Source organism: Trichechus manatus, unplaced genomic scaffold (assembly GCF_000243295.1).
Source record: "Trichechus manatus latirostris isolate Lorelei unplaced genomic scaffold, TriManLat1.0 scaffold00141, whole genome shotgun sequence".
In the NCBI taxonomy this organism is placed as follows: Eukaryota; Metazoa; Chordata; class Mammalia; order Sirenia; family Trichechidae; genus Trichechus; species Trichechus manatus.
Window position 1 is genome coordinate 5758020 of NW_004444077.1, and position 19667 is coordinate 5777686.

Consider the following 19667-nt stretch of genomic DNA (forward strand, 5'->3'; position numbering starts at 1 on the left):
GAATAATCTGAGCTTAGTCTTATTGTTTCTCCTCTGTATGTGACTTCTTGTTTTTCACGAGCTGCTCTCAGGATTCTTTGTTTGTCTTTGTTTTTTTGCGAGTGTGATTATGATATGCCTTAATGATTTTCTTTTGGGGTCTCTCCTATATGGGGTTATTTGAGCTTCTTGGATGTCCAGCTTTTCATCTTTCATGATACTGGGGAAGTTTTCTGTCAGCAGTTCTTCAATGATCCTCTCTGTGTTTTTTGTTTTCTCCCCCTGTTCTAGAACTCCGATCACTCACAAATTTTTGCTTTTGATTGTATCCCACATAACTGTCAGCATCTCTTCATTTTTCTTTGTTCTTTTTTCTGAGTTTTCCTCAAACGGAGTTGTATCCAAGTGTTTGTCTTCAATTCCACTGAACCTGTCTTGCACAAAGTCAAATCTGCTTCTCAGCTCTTCTATGACACCGTCTATTTCTGAAATCTTGTTGTTTATATTTTGGATTTCTAATTGTTGTCTTTGTATAATTTCTAGTTGTGAATTTATCTTGGCATTTTGTTCCTGCATTATTTTCCTGAATTCTTCCAATTTTTTGTCTGTATTTTCCTTGAATTTGTCTATTTTTTCCTCACTTTTGTCTGCTTTTTGCTTCAGCTGTTGGAGAATTCTGAGTATTAGAGATCTGAATTCCCTGTCATGTAGTTCTAGTGCCTTTTCTTCCACTGGAAAGTCATCTGGTGTACTGGAACCATCCTGTCCTGTTTTTGTAAATGTTTTGATATTGTCTGCTGTCTTTTGTGCAGTCAGTTGTTATTTTTCTCATTTATTGATTGTAGATTTGTTTGTTTTGTCCCCCCCTTTTTTTTTTTTTTAATTTTGGCTATGCCTGAGCAGGCAGGCTGTGTGTTTTCTGTTGTTTGCTCATCTGTGGGCACAATACTTTTTGCCTCCTTCTCCAATTGGCAGGGTCAGTCACTCAGATATAGTACGGCAGGGCAGGTCTAGCTGAAGAGGAGTTATCGGAATGGGTTGTTTGTGGCACTTACTACAGCCACCAGGGCGGGTCGATAATCAGTGCAGGGCAGGTTCCAGTAGGCCGTGCCTGTGCTGCTTGGTGGTGTGATGTTAAATGCACGGTGCAGGTAGGCAGGATGTAGCAGGGAGATTGTTATGTGTGGAGCAGTTGTTTTGTCTCTCACTGGAAGCTCCGTGAAGCTTCTTTCTCGTACCCCCTGTTTGCTGGTCTCCGATAGGAGTCCAAGATGGTGGATCCACGCTGCGTTAGCTGATAGGGGACCTCTGAATTAATCTCTCCTCACTCTCCATTCTCTGTCAGTTTTCTCACTCCATTTGGTGGTTGGCTGAGTTCTTTATCTCTTCATTTGATGTTTCAGGGTTTTAGGATTGTTGTTTTCTCTGCTCAGCTTAGTTTTTCAGATCTTTGCTGTGGAGGGACGGTGTGGTGCTTCTGCCTAGAGTGCCATTTTGCCAGAAGTCTGTGTCAGTCCATCTTGTTGAGGATCTTCCTCTTTTTTGCTGACCCTCTACTTTACCAAGCATGATGTCTTTCTCCAAAGACTGGTACCTCCTGATAACAAGTCCAAAGTACGTTAAGATGAAGTCTCACCATCCTGGCTTCCAAGGAACATTGTGGCTGTGTTTCTTCTAAGACAGATTTATTTGTTCTTCTGGTAGCCCATGGTATATTCAGCATTCTTCACCAATACCATAATTAAAATGCATCAATTCTTCTTTTGTCTTCCTTATTCATTGTCGAGCTTTTGCATGCGTATGAGATGATTGAAAATATCATGGCTTGGGTCAGGTGCACCTTAGTCCTCAAAGTGATATCTTTGATTTTTAACACTTTAAAGAGGTCTTTTGCACCAGATTTGCCCAATTCAATATGTCGTTTGATTTTTTTTTATTGTTGTACTTTAAGTGAAAGTTTACACTTCAAGTTAGTCTCTTATACAAAAATTTATACATAGATTGTTATGTGACCCTAATTGCTCTCCCTGTACTATAAAAGCACACTCCTCCTTTCCACCCCTGATTTCCCAAGTCCATTCAACCAGCTCCTATCCCTCTCTGCCTTCTCATCTCACCTCCGGACAGAAGATGCCCATTAATTTCTCATGTATCTACTGGAGCTAAAATTGTCTGATTTATTGACTACTGCTTCCATGGACGTTGACTGTGGATCCAAATAAAATGAAATCTTTGACAACTTCAATCTTTTCTCTATTTATCATGATGTTGTTTATTGATCCAAGGGGCTTCTGGGGTGGAACTCTAAAAAAAAAAAACCTGTAAAACTGCAATAGACCATCTATTCTGAAGAGCAGCATCACCTACCATTGTACATCCTGAGTGCAAGGTCATTGCAAGTGTTCATGTGCAGTACTTTATTACCTTAGAAGGGCACCTAGTAGTGTAGCATGAAAATAATGTAACTGTTAGCTATTAGCAGGGGCATTAAAGATGCAAAAACTTCTATTATTTAAAAACGTTCATAAATCTAGAAACCTTTGTCCCCTATAGTATAGATTATATTTTCCAAAGATGACCACACCAACATATTTTATCTCACATGCTCTTCTTACAATGTGATACTGATGCTCCTCCTTAAGTAGATGTGGTTTATGTTCCCTCCCCTTCAACTGGGTAGAGCTTTGTAATTGCTTCAACCAATAAAATGCAGTGGAAATGATGCTGTGTATCTGCCAAGGCTAGATCATAAAAGGTGAAATAGCTTCCCCTGGCTCTCTCTGTTAGGATGTGCACCTTGAGAACCCTGAACAAACGTGTGAAAGTCCAACTACCCAAAAGCTGCCAAGCTAGAGAGATTATATGGAAGGACTACTAAGAGACAGAGAGAGACGCCTGAGGAGCTGCAGCTGTTACAGCCCAGTTGTTTGAATCTTCCATCTCAGGCACTAGACATGTGAGTGAAGAACACTTTGAGGTGACCCCTCCCCCAGCCATAATCTGCCTGCAACCTCAGGAGACACCCTGAGCCAGTACCGCTGCTGAGCTGTACCAAATTTCCAATGATTGCCTCTTGGTATAAGTACAGGTTCATCATGAGCATGATTAAGGGCTCTGGAATTCCCATTCTTCACAATGGTATCCATAATTTCTTATGATCTACATGGTCAAATTCCTTTGCATAGTTAACAAAACACAAGTAAGCATTTTTATGGTATTCTCTGCTTTCAGCCAAGATTCATCTGACATCAGCAACTATATCCCTCATTCCGTGTCTTCTTCTGAGTTCGGCTTGAATTTCTGGCAGTTCCTTGTTGATGTCCTGCTGCAACAACTTTTGAATGATCTTCAGCAAAATTTTACTTGTGTGTGATATTAATAGTATTGTTCGATAATTTCCACATTCTGTTGGCTCATGTTTCTTTGGAATGGGCACAAATATGGATCTCTTTCAGTAGTTTGGCCAGGTTTCTGTCTTCCAAATTTCTTGGCATAGACAAATGAGCACCTCCAGTGCTGTCTCTGTTTGTTGAAACATCTCAACTGGTATTTCCTCAATTCCTGGAGTCTTTTTTTTCACCAGTGCCTTCAGTGCAGCCTGGACTTCTTACTTCAGTACTATCGATTCTTGACCGTATGTTATCTCCTGAAACATTAGACGGGTGAAATTGTAGGCAGAGGATTCAGTTCTCACTGATGTCTGGTCAAAAGGGAAGTTCTCTCTTGTCAGCAGAAATCTCAGTAATGTGGTGTTTTATTTATCTAGTGCTGCTATAACAGAAATACCACAAGTGGATGGTTTTTTTCTCACATAGTTTAGGGGGCTAAAAGTCAGAGTTCAGGGCACCAGCTCCAGGGGAAGGTTTTCTGTCTCTGTTGGTTCTGGGGGAAGGTCCTTGTTATCAGTCTTCTCAGGTCTATGAGCTTCTTCACACAGGATCCCAGGTCCAAAGGACATGTTCCACTCCTGGCTTTTCTTGCTTGGTGGTAATGAGGTTCCTCTCCTCTCTGCTCATTTCTCTCTTTTATATCTTAAAACAGCTTGACTCAAGATATAACCTGATCCTGTAGATTGTATCCTCCCTCCTTAACATAACTGCCTTTAATCTTGCCTCATTAATATTATAGAGGTTAGGATTTACAACACCTACGATTGTCAGATCACAAAACAGAGGACAACTATACAATACTGGGAATCATGGACTAACCAAGTTGATACACATTTTTGTGGGACACAGTTCAAACCATTATATGTGGTGAATGCAGTTATAAACACAATTGTTTAAAAGCTGACAAATAGCTCAAGCATTACAAAATACAGAAAAATAACATAGCATTTTATTATTTAAATATCCAGTCAGCAAGAAATTTAAATCTTTTGCCAACGTGTTCATATGATTCATTCCTCCTCATTAATTGGATTATCAAGCAGTCTAGAGGTTTATTTATTACTACTATTCAAAATTAATCACTTTCTCTTAATAATTTATTCCTTTGGATGTGAGCTTGTAAAAATGGCTTGGGGGCAGTGTCTGACCTCCTCCAACTTCAGGAGAAGGAAGGAGAACCGAGATCAACAGCCCAAAGCTGATTCCTATAAGGCGGAGGCCAGACAAGCCTCCTTTCTCCACCATTTTTACCAACACTGACACCAGCCATCCCTCTCACAGCACTTTCTACTGGACTGAATAATTTGTTGCAATGGCCACACAGAGCTCACAGACCATACTCACAATTATCGGGTTTATTAGGGAAGTAACAGGTTACAGTTCAGGCTCAGGAACACTCAAGGATACAGTTCTTTCATCAGGACAGCCTCTTCCCAGCCATGATGTCAGGCCCACCTCTCCCTGACTCTAGGCCTCTGCTGAAAGGCACTCAGCTTTCTTTCCATGGGCTGGGATGCCCACTGGGTTGTCTCCTGCTGCTGGGTCTCTTTTGCCACTACTTCTCACTGTCTTCAGGGTTACAGCTCTCTCTCTCTCTGTCTGTCTCCTGATCCCAGAATTCTCTCAGCATGGGATCCCAGGTCCAAAGGACATGCTGGCTACTGGCTGTTCTTCCCTGGTGGTGGTGGGATTCTTCTTTCTGCTCTTGAATTGGCTCTCTTTTATGGTAAAACTGACCAATCCCCTTGGAAGGCCACAATTACCCTATCACACAATCATCTGGGTGGGAGTTACAAGACCATAGCTAGAAAGGCCACACACAAAAGTAATTATTCATGCAGAGTTGAAAAAATTATTTTTAGAATTTTCCTCTCCATGTCAAAATAATTTCTGTAGATTTAACTGCTCATTTTATTTGCTTTCATTTATTTCTAATTTATTTTTCTCCATTCTTTAATCAATAAGATGACAAAAAAGGTATCTTTCCTTGTTTGTTCAAATCATGAGTGTGTGATTTCTGTTTCCATTTGTTTTAAATTTGTGACAATTGTCAATTTTTCTCATTGTAAATAAATATTCACTTTCATAACTAGTTTTTAAATTCTTTTTACTAAAGAAAGACTTCCAAATTATATAAGCGTCAGACCTTACATTCCTGGATCCATCCTTGACTGTGTACGTGGCAGAGAAGTGAAGGGACCTGTTAAAACATGCCTTCTTTGGGAACTCTACTCTGATACCTCGTACCTGAGTTAAGCACACTTTTGATTCCCATATTGCCCTGTGCTTACCTATTTGAATCAGGTACTTACACATTTTTTTTAAACCTCGCAAAATCTTCATGAGGAAGTAATTATTGTTATTGAAATTTTATGCAAAATAAAACTTAAGCTCTAGGGTGGTAAGTAACTCGTGTCAGACATGTGGCAGACCAGGTCTGTAGACAGGTCCTGCTCTTTCTACTCTGCAGTGTTAACTCTTTCTAGAGTCAGAAAACCTTGTTAGTTCGGCTTTGTTTCATTGAGTTGTGTGATCTTGGTAGTTGGTTACCTATCCTCCATCAGCCACTTTTTCCTCATGTTTACAAAGATGGTCTAGGTGAAAGGAAAATAACTACACAAATATTAGTCATTGTTAAGTAAGTAATTAACTTTTTAACTTTTCCCAAAGCCAGTGGTTGGTTGTCGCCTTCCTGGCTATCAATTTCTTCCTCTTTCTCTTGCCTCCTTTTTTCTCCCCCTTCCCCTGTCCTCTTCTTCTTTTCAGTGCTAATTACTCTGAAACATTTGCACTTTCATGTACAGTATTTAGTTTAATCGTTAGGGCACACCTAGCCAGGTAAATATTATTATGCCCATTTTACAGATGAGGAGTTGACACACAGAAGTGCCCAAGGTTGTACAGCCAGATAGTAACAGAGCTGGAACTTTCTTCCAATATCCAAAAGTAGTAGAAAAAATACTACAAAATTTTAATCAGTTTGAACCCTAAGACCACTGCTATAAAAAAAGAATCCCTTATTTTGCAGGAATAAATGCATTTAATTCAGGTCCCCTTCCTGCCCTAAAAGGAGCAAATTATAATTTCAGCAATTAAGCTTTTAGAGTCAGTATTTCATTGGAAGACTGTCTGATTCACCTGCCAGTACAAAAGTGAAGCTATCAAATATTTGGTGCCCAGCTGGCTGAAGAAGACTAAACTCCGAAAAGGTATTTAAATAAAATTTAAATAATTCATAATTTGCCTCCCTCTGAATAGCAAGGCATCTGTAGTGCAAATGGAAGAAATAAAGGTGAAGTCTTCAATAAAAGGCTGACTTATACAGGGAAGAATATCTGGAAACTAATTTTTTATGTACATTATGGCAGACAAGGAGAGCTGATATCCTTTCGTCATAAATCTCCAAACTAAGTACTCTTCCAAATTAATTTAAAATGAAAATACACAGAGAACACAGAGTTTATATTGATACTAGAATTTAGTTGCCATATTTTTAGGAGGAAATTGACAAACCAGAGCACAGTTTAGGATTGTGAACACACTGTTGTAAGATAAACAGTTGACGGAGCTGGGGATGCTTAGCTTAGGAAGGCTTAGACGGAACAAGAAAACTATCTTTCAATGTTTGAAGGGCAGACTCTTAGCCCTAGAGGGCAGGAAGGAGGATCTAAGGGTGAAATATAAAATGGAGCAGATTAAAAACTTTTCTAACAAGGAGAACTGTTCAAACACGGAACAGGCTGGTTCATGAGACAGGGCTTTTTGATGCTGAAGGAACTCCAGCCCAGGAGGGTGACCAGGGAGGCTGATGTCTAGATTCCTACTTTGGGGTGCAGGATATTGGACTGCAGGAAATTGAAGATCTCTTGTATTGCTAATATTCAGAGATAAAATGCTTATTGACTCTGTCATTCCGTTAAAAATATGCACTGGTTTGGATCTCTCCAGGCAGAAACAACGACTTGCTAATTCAGTTTGTTTTAAAGGGAACTGGTACATATTAAAGACCTTTTAGGGGCCCTGGTGGTGCAATGGTTAAGTTCTAAGCTGTTAACGGAAAGATTGGTGCTTTGACTCCACCCAGCAGTTCCACTGGAGAAAGACCTGGCGATCTGCTGCCAAAAAGATTACAGCCTAGAAAATCCTATGGGGCAGTTCTACTCTGTCACGTGGGGTTACTATAACTCGAAATCCACTCCTTGGCACCTAACAACAACAAAAAACATTACTTACTTCTTTCCATCTTATTTCTAAATCTCATACTCTTCATATGTAAAATAGGGAAAAACATAGTGCCTATTCTATGAGGCTATTGTGAAGATTAGTTTGAGATAATGCACATAAAGTGTTGGATACCTGTCACATAGTAAGCTCCCAATAAATGCTATTCATTATTATTATTGCTGTTTTTACTGTTGTTGTTGTTGTATGTAAATTTATTCTGCTTTATAAATCTTGTGAGGTTGATGATGTTATCCCCATTTTAAGAATACGGCATCAGAGGCCTAGATCAAGTTAATTATTTGAGTTTCCACAGCTGGTAAGATGTGGAAATAAGCGTCAAATGGACATTCTGCTTATACCAAAGACACAGCAGTTTCTTTACCATTGTGTGTGGCTATAGAGCCCTTTCATACTTTCTCAGACTATTGCCATGCATATGACCCTGAAGTATCATTTTAATATTTAATCATTCTGAGTTCCAACGAAACAAACTGTAGCTTTGTGTTATACACACACACACACACACACACACACACACACACACACACACACACACTGCCTCAGTGACTAGAGTAGAAATTGTAGGCATCAACATGACTTTATTATTTGAGACGTTATTTACTGATGGCTCAAACAAAGGCTTTGATCATGCCAAGCTGTGTGGCTCAATGAAATCCATGTATAGAATCCTCTCTAGCTGCGGAAAGATTGCATGAGAGAAGGCTGAATGGTTCAATTGCTGTTATTCTAAAGCCAGCATTCTGGGGAGAGCATTAGTATTCACAAACATCAAAAGAGTCACTAGAATGGAAATTGACCCTGTCTTGTAATATAAACAGGTCAGCTGTTTGAGAGTTTTCAAAGACAGTTATGATGTAACAGCCTATATACAGTACTCACAGTCTAATCTGTTTTAAGCTTCTCCTCTGGCATTTCTCTTTCCCAGGAACGAAATAAAGGGTAAAGTGAATACAGATAAAGAAGAGAGCTCATCCCTTTTGCCATTTAAGAAGTGGCCTATTGTCCAGCCTCCACAGGGATATGGCATTGCTGGTAAATTCAATATTTACATCACCGGGGCTGTTTTCTTGGAGACTTCCTTTTCATGTGAGATGTTATCATCTTGTGATTTATGATCTATGAATCTCTCCTGACATTTTTTTTCTAAAGTTTTCATTGTTCATAAATGTACATGACACCAGGCAAATAGTGAACACTGATCGAGTCGGCTGCAGGTGCAGCAGGCATTTTAAATAAGAGCACAATTAAATGGAAATCTGAATTCTAGCCAGCAGGATGTTAACAATAACACAGTGCACTGCGGTGCCCTGCAATATTGATCCTGTGGTGTCTCTATAAGCAGCGACTCACAGTGCTTTTGCCACAAAAAGATGCACATGTTTCAGCAGAGCCATTTCTACCCAGAGGGGAAGGTTGCGGGAGGACCTGGGCTGAGTTAATTCATTCAGATGTAAAATATAAGCCAAGGATGAAATTATACCTTGCTTTATCTATGTTATCCTTTCCCTTTAAATTGGCTGATTTTACTAGCTTCTTGATACTGCCTCTGCCTCCAATAAAAAAAAAAAAAAAAAAAAAAAGCTCACAACAATTATTGGTGAGCATAAAAATTAAGAGTGAAGAATTAATTTACACTGAAAAATACAAAATCACAGTTTTTCCCAAAGGGATTTTTTCTAAAATTGAAGGTGAAAAGCTGCCAAGAAATTGCATTTGGCTGAAATGCAGACTGATTTAACTCATCCCCATAAAGGCATGAAAGTTGAACACAGAGCTATAACATCTTATGTGTTTGTCCTAGGCTAGTCTTTTTAGAGGCATGTTTGATCTGTGAGACAAACCAAATGTCACATATCATTCAGCAGCAGTTTAAGAGGTCCATGATTCTGAGTCAGGTCAAATGGCTGGTGAATTTTTCATATTGCTGGAGAGTTTTCAATTCTGCCATCACAATCCACACTATAGATCTCTAAGGTCTTTTCACACAAGCTCTTACTTCATAATGGATGGTGTGCAAACATGTTAACACTTTTGGGGAGACCGCTCAATATATGATTTACTTAAAACACTCAGTGGAAAGAAATAGTATATATATGTATGTATACATGTATGTATATATCCCTACTCATCTGTCATTTTGGGATACTATGGTGGCTGGCCGGTTGCTGTGATACTGGAAGCTATGCCACCAATATTTCACATACCATCAGGGTCACCCATAGTGGACTAAGCAGTCTATTTCTGAAAAAAATTAGCCAATGAAAACCTTATGAATAGCAGCGGAACATTGTCTAATATAGTACCAGAAGACGAGACTTTCAGGTTAGAAGGCATTCAAAATACGCCTGGGGAAGAGCTGCCTCCTCAAAGTGAAGTCAACCTTAATGGCATAAATGCAGTCAGGCTTTCGAGACCTTCATTTGCTGATGTGGCACAACTCAAAATAAGAAGCAACAGCTGCAAACATCCATTAATAATTGGAATGTGGACTGTAGGAAGTATGAATCTAGGAAAATTGGGAGTTGTCACAAATGAAATGGAACTCATAAAGATTGATATCCTAGGCATTCATGAGCTGAAATGGACTGCTATTGGCCATTTTGAACCAGACAATTATACGGTCTACTAGTCTGGGAATGGAAAATTGAAGAGAAATGGCATCATGTTCATCGTAAAAAGAACCTTTCAAGATCTGTCTTGAAGTACAATGCTGTCAGTGACAGGACAATATCCATATGCCTACAAGGAAGACCAGTTAATACGACCGTTATTCAAATTTACGCACCAACCACAAATGCCAAAGTTGAAGAAATTGAAGATTTTTACCAACTTCTGCAGTCTGAAATTGATCAAACATGCAATCAAGACACATTGATAATTACTGATGATTGGGATGTGAAAGTTGGAAACAAAGAAAGATTGGTAGTTGAAAAATATGGCCTTGGTGATAGAAACAATGCTAGAGATTGCATGATAGAAGTTTGCAAGTTCAACAAGTTCTTCACTGCGAATACCTTTTTCAACAACATAAAAGGTGACTACACGTGGACCTCATCAGATGGAATACACAGGAATCAAATCGACTACATCAGTGGAAAGAGATGATGGAAAAGCTCAATACTATCTGTCAGAACAAGGCCAGGGGCCGACTACAGACCAGACTATCAATTGCTCATGTGCAAGTTTGAGCTAAAGTTGAAAAAAATTAGAACAAGTCCACGAGAGCCAAAGTATAACCTTGAGTATATCCCACCTGAATTTAGAGACCATCTCAAAAATAGATTTGAAGCATTGAACAGTAATGACTGAAGACCAGATGAGTTGTGCAATGACATCAAGGACATCATACATGAAGAAAGCAAGAAGTCATTAAAAAGACAGGAAAGAAAAAAAGACAAAAATGGATGTCAGAAGAGACTCTGAAACTTGTTCTTGAACGTAGAGTAGCTAGAGCCAAAGGAAGAAATGATGAAGTAAAAGAACTGAACAGAAGATTTCAAAGGGCAGCTCAAGAAGACAAAGTAGTATAACGAAATGTGCAAAGACCTGGAGATAGAAACCAAAAGGAAAGAACACACTCAGCATTTCTCAAGCTGAAAGAACTGAAGAATAAATTCAAGTGTTGAGTTGCGATACTGAAGGATTCTATAGGGAAAATATTGAATGACTCAGGAAGCATCGAAAGAAGATGGAAGGAATACACAGAATCACTGTACCCAAAACAATTGGTTGATGTTCAACCATCTCAGGAGATAGCATATGATCAAGAACTGATGGTACTGAAGGAAGTGGTCCAAGCTTCACTGAAGACATTGGCAAAAAACAAGGCTCCAGGAATTGAGATGTTTCCATAAATGGATACAGCACCGAAGGTGCTCAATCATCTATGCCAAGTAATTTGGAAGACTGCTACCTGGCTAACCAACTAGAAGAGATCCAAAGAAAGGTGATCCAACAGAATGTAGAAATTATCGAACAGTATCATTAATATTACACACCAGTAAAATTTTGCTAAAGATTGTTCAAAAGCAGTTGCAGCAGGACTTCGACAGGGAACTGCCAGAAATTTAAGCCGAATTCAGAAGAGAACATGGAACAAGGAAGGGATATCATTGTGATATCGGATGGACCTTCGCTGAAGGCAGAGAATACCAGAAAGATGTTTACCTGTGTTCTATTGACTATGCAAAGGCATTCAATTGTGTAAATCATAACAAATTATGGATAACACTGCAAAGTATGGGCTTTCCAGAACACTTAATTGTGCGTGTGCGGAACCTAGATCAAGAAGCAGTCGTTCAAACAGAACAAGGGGATACTGCATGGTTTAAAATCAGGAAAAGTGTGTGTCAAGGTTGTATCCTTTCATCATACTTATTCAATCTGTATGCTGAGTAAATAATCCGAGAAGCTGGACTATATGAAGAAGAACAGGACATCAGGATTGGAGGAAGACTCATTAACAACCTGTGATATGCAGATGACACAACTTTGCTTGCTGAAAGTGAAGAGGACTTGAAGCACTTACTGATGAAGATCCAAGACTACAGCCTTCAGTATGGATTACACTTCAGCATAAAAAAAACAAAAAACAAAAATCCTCACAACTGGACCAATAAGCAACCTCATGATAAACGGAGAAAAGATTGAAGTTGTCAAGGATTTCATTTTACTTGGATCTACAATCAACACCCATGGAAGCACTGGGCAAATCTGACACAAAAGACCTCTTTAAGGTGTTAAAAAGCAAAGATGTCACTTTAAAGAATTGGTGCCTTTCAATTATGGTGTTGGGGAAGAATATCAAATATACCATGGACTGCCAGAAGAATGAACAAATCTGTCCTGGATGGAGTACAGCCAGAATACTCCTTAGAAGTGAGGATGGTGAGACTTTGTCTTACATACTTCGGATATGTTATCAGGAGGGACCTGTCCCTGGAGAAGGACATCATGCTTGCTAAGGTAGACTGTCAGTGAAAAAGAGGAAGACCCTCAACAAGATGGACACAGTTGCTGCAACAATGGGCTCAAACATAGCAACGATTGTGAAGGACCAGGGAGAGTTTCTGTCGCTATGAGTTGGAACCCACCTAACAACAACAACTATACCTATGTATGTATGTATATATATACACATATATATGCATACATATATATGTTTTTATATATTTATATACATGCATACATATATATAAAAGGAGATATGGTGGTGCAGTGATTAAGTGCTCAGCTGTTAACTGAAAGGTTGGCAATTTGAACCCACCAGCTGCTCCATGGGAGAAAGATGTGGCAGTCTGCTTTCATGAAGATTACAGCCTTGGAAACCCTATGGGGCAATTCTACCCCATCCTATAGGGTCACTATGAGTTGGAATCAACTTGAAGGCACACAACAACATTTCAGTGTGCTATGGCCAAGGCATCCTGTATAACCACTTTGCATTCTTTCTCTTGTAATCTTCCCATTTCACCTCAGTTGTCCACTGGCAGTTTAGAGTCTCCCATTACAGCTCGTGACACACACTTAGGCTTACCAGCTCTTTCCTGTATTTCAAAGTTATGCATCCCTCCTCCTCTCAGGATTCCATTCTCACAGAGTGAAGGTACCATAATAAAGTAGAAAGAGCTACTGAGTCAGAGAAACCAAACCAAAATTCCACTCCACCACTCTTTCCTGTTTGACTTTGTCCAATTACTTACCTCCTTTGACTTTTGGGTTTCTTATCTGTAAGTGAAGATATAAATGTCTACTTTATAGACTTGTGAATATTAAATGAGATAATGTATATAAAGTGCCTAGTAAGATGTTTGGTGTATAATGTTGCTCAATAAATGTTGATGTGTTTTTTGTGCAGAAAAGATAAAGGAAATGTGATGAATCACTTAATGTTTTACTTCTCCTGATATGGATTATTTGCATTTTAAAAAGGATTCTTCGTTTACCCAAAGGAATAAAATATTGATGGTGGAATTTTTGAGAGTGGAGGTAGGCTGGTGGGAGAGTTATTTTTAAGGGAGGAGACTTTCCAGGTCACTGTGGTAACACCTGGTCCACCCATGTCTCTGTTAACACGGAAATAAGGACATCATCATAAAACTGCATCAAATAATGCCTCTCGTATGCTCAATTATCCAGAGTTTAGGAAATTAAAGATCATTATTATTTGATCTAATTTAATTAAACAGAACCCTCCACCTTAGAGCTTCTGGGCTTCTATAAAGAGAATAGGAATGTGATGATTAAATTAAGTCACAGCCAACAAAGATTCTCATCAGAAAATAGAAGGAATTATCTGATTGAGGACACTGAGTCATTTATATGCCTGCTTCATGAAAATTCATTGAAATTTACCTGTGCTGATATAGAGACCACTTAGCCAATGCAATTCATTTATTCATTCATTCATTTATTCATCCCATATTTATCAAGCCTCTTCTTTGTGTCAAGCACTGTGTTAGACATCTTGTGGAAAATACAAAGATAAATCAGATGTACTTCCTGCCATCCAGCCGTTAAGCATGGAGAAAAACATACACCCAAATGAGTATGATCCATACAAATTGTAAAGAAGAAAAATATTTCACTTTTTATCTGAAAGGATCAGTTAAATATTTTTTGAGTAGGTGGTATTTGTTCTAGGCCTTAATGTTAACATGGTTTAACAAGTTTAGTTCAATTATTTTTGTAAGTGCTGGAGATATAGTTTCAGATGGAATGGGGTTGGGTCTCAGCTCTGCTATTTTCTAGCTGTGTGCTGTAGAGTAAGTTGTTTAATCTTTCAAACACTCAGTTTCCTCAATGTGGACTAAAATAAGCTTTGACCTAATAGGTAAATATTAAATGCGATAATACCTGCAAAGGTAATTATGTGCTCAATAAAATTTAGCTATTATTATTAAAACCTTCCATTGATCTCTTCCATTTTCTTTCTCTAAGCTCTCCTATTTATGGCTGTCAGTTTCAATCTTCAGCAAAGCTTTGGTTAACAGAAATCTAAGCAAAAACTTCAGTAGCTTTTCAGCCCTTCCTAATAAATTCTAAACATTTTGCTCCTGTATTCAAGGTGTTTCATGTTCTGCTTCTAATCCTCCTATCAACCTTACTCTCTAAGTTTTGGCTAGGCAAGATTCCAGGATTCTGTTTAGATGTATCCTGAACTCAGCGTTCATGTCTTTGTTTATCTTCAAGGGAAAGGTCTTTGCCTTTCCTTCAATTAAGGAAGTTCTGTTAAGCCCTCCCTGATTCTCCTAGCTCATTACCTGTCTTTGAATATAGTGTTTATCATGGCAAGACACTGCTCAAGATCTTTTGTTGGCTTCTCATTCCCTAGCGAATCAAGTCTAAATATTTTAGCACGACTTTTAAGATTCATCACATATGACAGTAACCAAGCTTACTAATATCATCCATTGCCATCTAATAGCATCTTTTCTTGAAAGAAAAGGCTAGCCCTTTACTATCAAATGATCCACCCAGTTTCCCAGATAGACCATATACTTTTGTGCCTTTCTTACAGTATGCTGTCTACTTGGAATGCTCTTCTCTATCACTTTAAAATCACAGGCCTTTTTTAAGGGTCAGCTCTGGGAAGCATTTTTGGATTTCTCCAGCAGGAATTAATTTCTCCACCCTTTAGGTCGCCTTACCACCCTCTTACAGAAATCAGTAACATCTCAACCCATAGAGCTAGCAGTATGTTTCTGCCTCTCTCAAAAGACTACAAACTCCTTGAATACCTTAAGACATAGACTTTGTTTTACTTATCATTAAATACTTAATATATATTTTAGTGCTTGAACTTTCTAATTGTTTACTGAATGACTTTTAAGGTATGGGATGTCCCAGGGACAGAACAGTGACTCTTGCTGTGATACGGCATTCGCTGGTTTCAAGGAGTGACTCTTTGAGAGTTTCCGAGTATTCTATGCTTCATTTTGGTACTACAAGGATGTAGAAGGACTCCCTCTTGACTTTTTCCACATCAGAATTAGGACTCTTGTTAGGATGCTTGTATAAGTTTCTGTGCTTGCAACCAGCTTTAAAATAAGAGGTCTCGAGGGAGCTGTGGGGTGGCTGGCACCAGTTTCTGTAACTGGTCTTCTGCGACACCGAGCAGTGGAGAGCACTTCAGTAACTGAGCACATACTTGGGTATTGGCTCACTGCTTCAGTTCCCCCCTCCAGGTTCAGTCATTGCCATGGTAAGGATTGAATGGGAGTGTGTCTGTATAGGGCCTGGCATATTATAGTTTTTAGTAAAAATTTAGTTTGATTTTCCTTTCCTTCCACTCAACCAATTTAGGACCATTTACTATAACATATAATTAAGTAAATAATCTTCTTCCCTCCCAAATCTAAGTGAAACTTTGAAACATATTACCACATGTTGGTACCATAGCTCAGGGTCACCTCTGCGTGCTCATTCATGCTCTGCCTTATGTCCACTAAGGCCTCCTCCTCAAGGGAAATGACTGGATTGCATTTGGCCTTCTGAAGAGTGGCCCTTTAACTGTGCAGTCACAGCCTGGTCCCTTCTCTTTCTTGTATAATTTTTAGATGGGAACAAGCTCCCTGCTTGGTTTTCTTAAGGATGTGTGCTGCTATTTAGTGTTTGCTATTAAGCCTCCTTGCTCTATTGTTTGGGTACCAAAATTCAGGACTTCAGGTGAGAAGAGAGTCTAACACAGCACTTCTGCCTTTTATATCTGGTATATAAGGCTTCAGTGAGAGGACAGATGAGAACAAGGATCGAAAGGGAGGGAGATGAATAACATAATAATATTGATGACACAGTTGGTACATGATAAAACTATGATTAAAATCTAACCCAAAACTTATGCTCTGCATTCTGGTTGCATTAATCCCAAAATGGGAAATGAAGTTCAAGTCACTTTTTCACATAGTGAGCTTCCCATTGATGATGATATGCAAATGTGGCTAGATAATTACTTTTGGAGAGGAGACATGAAGCTTTATGTGTAGTTTTTTCTCAGTTGTGAGGTTCAGTATTTTCAAGAAACAATGAGCTCATGCCCACAAACCTCTATATCTCCAGACATCGCTGAACCCACAGGTATGGTATGGACTCCAGAGTAACAGATGGTATCATGGAGATGCCCAAGGAGCTACAAAACATTACATGACACCTATCTGTAGTCATTATTTTGGCCTAGATGGAGGTCAATAAGAATTTCAGAACCCAGTATCTTCTCTATGCCAGTCTTTCCTTTTTCTGCTGAATAAGTAAAAGGACTGAACGTTCTGGGGGCAAGAATAGGACCTTGAGGAGAAATCAGAGTCTATTTCTGTTTTCTCTACTTCCTGGCAGGTTTTGGCTGACAAAGTGTGTGATGGAGGATGATGGGAAGGCCCTTGTTCTTGAGAAAGAGTGAAGAGTGGGAGAATCCTAGTGTCCTTTCAATTTTAATCTTTAAAGCTCTCCCCAGTGATATAGTTAACGAACACTAGGATGGAAACATCAAGGGATTAGAGTTAGTTTGAAATTGAGAGTAGATGTGCTTTTTCAAAATACAATTTTCCTGGTAATCCTGAAAGAATTTGAGCATTGATGTCTCAAGGAAATAAAGCAAGTGCTCTCACTGTAGTTAAGGATTTAAAAAAATTGCAAGCAACGGTTAAAGATATTTGATCAAATAACAGTGGTGTCCTCTTTTTAGCTTTCACTTCTATCTGATCTCATCCTGTGACATCCCTGGGCCAGTTCATAATGGTTGACACTGCTGAAGGTTTGGACCTTTGAGGAATAGCTAATTCCGTCAACAGCAGTGGGTTCACAGCAGAGGGGTTGTGAAGGGCTTGCAGTTTTAATTGGCTGGCAAAGTCACCTTCAGAAACTGCATTTTAGTCATGAAATCTCTAAATGACTTTGGAATCACTCACCTATTCAAAGATAAACAATAATACTCTTAAGGTGCAGTATAAGAATGCTGTGAATAATGAAGTTACTGGATTCTGTCACTCAAAGTGTCAGAGTACTTTTTAAATAATGTCTTTTTTTTTTTTTTTTAAAAATAACAGCATTGTTATTGTTAGGTGCTGTTGAGTACTTTCCAACTCATATTGACCCTACGTACAACAGAATGAAACACTGCCCAGTTCTGCGCTATACTCACAATCATTGCTGTGTTTGAGCCCATTGTCGCAGCCACAGTGTCAGTCTATCTTGTTGATAGTCTTCTTCTTCTTCGCTGATCCTCTGCTTGATGAAGCATGATGCCCTTCTCCAGGGACTGGTCCCTCCTGATAACATGACCAAAGTACATCAGACAAAGTCTTGCCATCCTTGCTTCTAGGAAATATTCTGGCTGTACTTCCAAGATAGATTCGTTCAGTCTTCTGGCAGTCCATAGTATATTCAATATTCTTTGCCAACACCATAACTCAAAGGCATCAATATTTCTTTGGTCTTCTTTATTCATTGTCCATCTTTCACATGCATATGCGGTGATTGAAAATACCATGGCTTGGATCGGGCGCATCCTGGTCCTCAAAGTGACATCTTTGCTTTTTAACATTTTAAAGAGGCCTAGTGCAGCCTATTTGCCCAATGCAATACGTTGTTTGATTTCTTGAATGCTGCTTCCGTGGGTGTTGATTATGGATTCAAGTAAAATGAAATCATTGACAGCATTAATCTTTTCTCCATTTATCCTGTTGTTGCTTACTGGTTGAATTGTGAGAATTTTTGTTTAATTTATGTTGAGGTGTAATCTATACTGAAGGCTGTAGTCTTTGATCTTCATCAGTAAGTGCTTCAAGTCCTCTTCACTTTCAGCAAGCAAGGTTGTGTCTTCTGCATATCACAGATTGTTAATGAGTCTTTCTCCACACCTGATGCCACATTCTTCTTCGTATAGTCCAGCTTCTGGGATTATTTGCTCAGTATACAGATTGGATAAGTATGTTGAAAGTATATATCCCTGACACACACTTTTCCTGATTTTAAACCACGCAGTATCCCCTTGTTCTGTTCAAATGACTGCCTCTTGGTCTACGTACAGGTTTCTCATGAGCACAATTAAGTGTTCTGGAAATCTCATTCTTCTCAATGTTGTCCATAATTTTTTATGATCCACACAGTTGAATGCCTTTGCATAGTCAATAAAACACCAGAAAACATCTTTCTGATATTCTCTGCTTTCAGCCAAGATCCACCTGACATCAGCAATGATATCCTTCATTCGACGTCCACTTCTGAATCTGGCTTGAACTTCTGGCAGTTCCATGTGAACGCACTGCCTCAACTGTCCCCTAATCATCTTCAGCAAAATTCTACTTGTGTGCGACACCAATGACATTATTCGATACCTTTTGCACTCTGTTGGACCACCCCTCAGTAATAACAGCATTACTGAGATATAATTCATATATCATAAAATTCACCCTTTTAAAGTGTAAATTCAGTGGCTTTTTAGTATATTCAAAAAGTTGGACAGCCATCACTACCATGTAATTTTAGAATATTTGCATCACCCCCAAAAAACTCATAGCCATTATCCGTCTCACCCAACCCCTGTCAATCATCAGTCTACTTTCTGTCTGTATGGATTTGCCCATTCTGGACGTTTCACGGACATAGAATCATATGACATGTGGCTGTTTGTGTCTGGCTGCCTTTACTCAGCATGTTTTCAAAATTCGTCCATGTTGTAGCATGTATCAGTATTTCATTCTTTTTATGGCTAATATTCCATTTCATGGATATACCACATTTCTTTTATTGACTCAGCAGTTGATGAACATTTGTTTTTTTCCCACTTTTTGGCTGTTATGAATAATGCTGCTATGAACACTCAGGTCAAGTTTTCTGTGTGGACATATGTTTTCAATTCTCTTGAGTACATACCTAGGACGGGAACTTCTGAGTCATGTAGTAACTCTATGTCTAACACTTTGAAGAACTGCCAAATTGTTTTCCAAAGTGGCTGCACTATTTTCATAAATAATGTCCTCTATTCTCCAGTGTAGGTGAAAGGGTTTATTCTGCCCTGGAGACCATGTTGTTTCTATAGCTTTATTATTTTTTTAATCC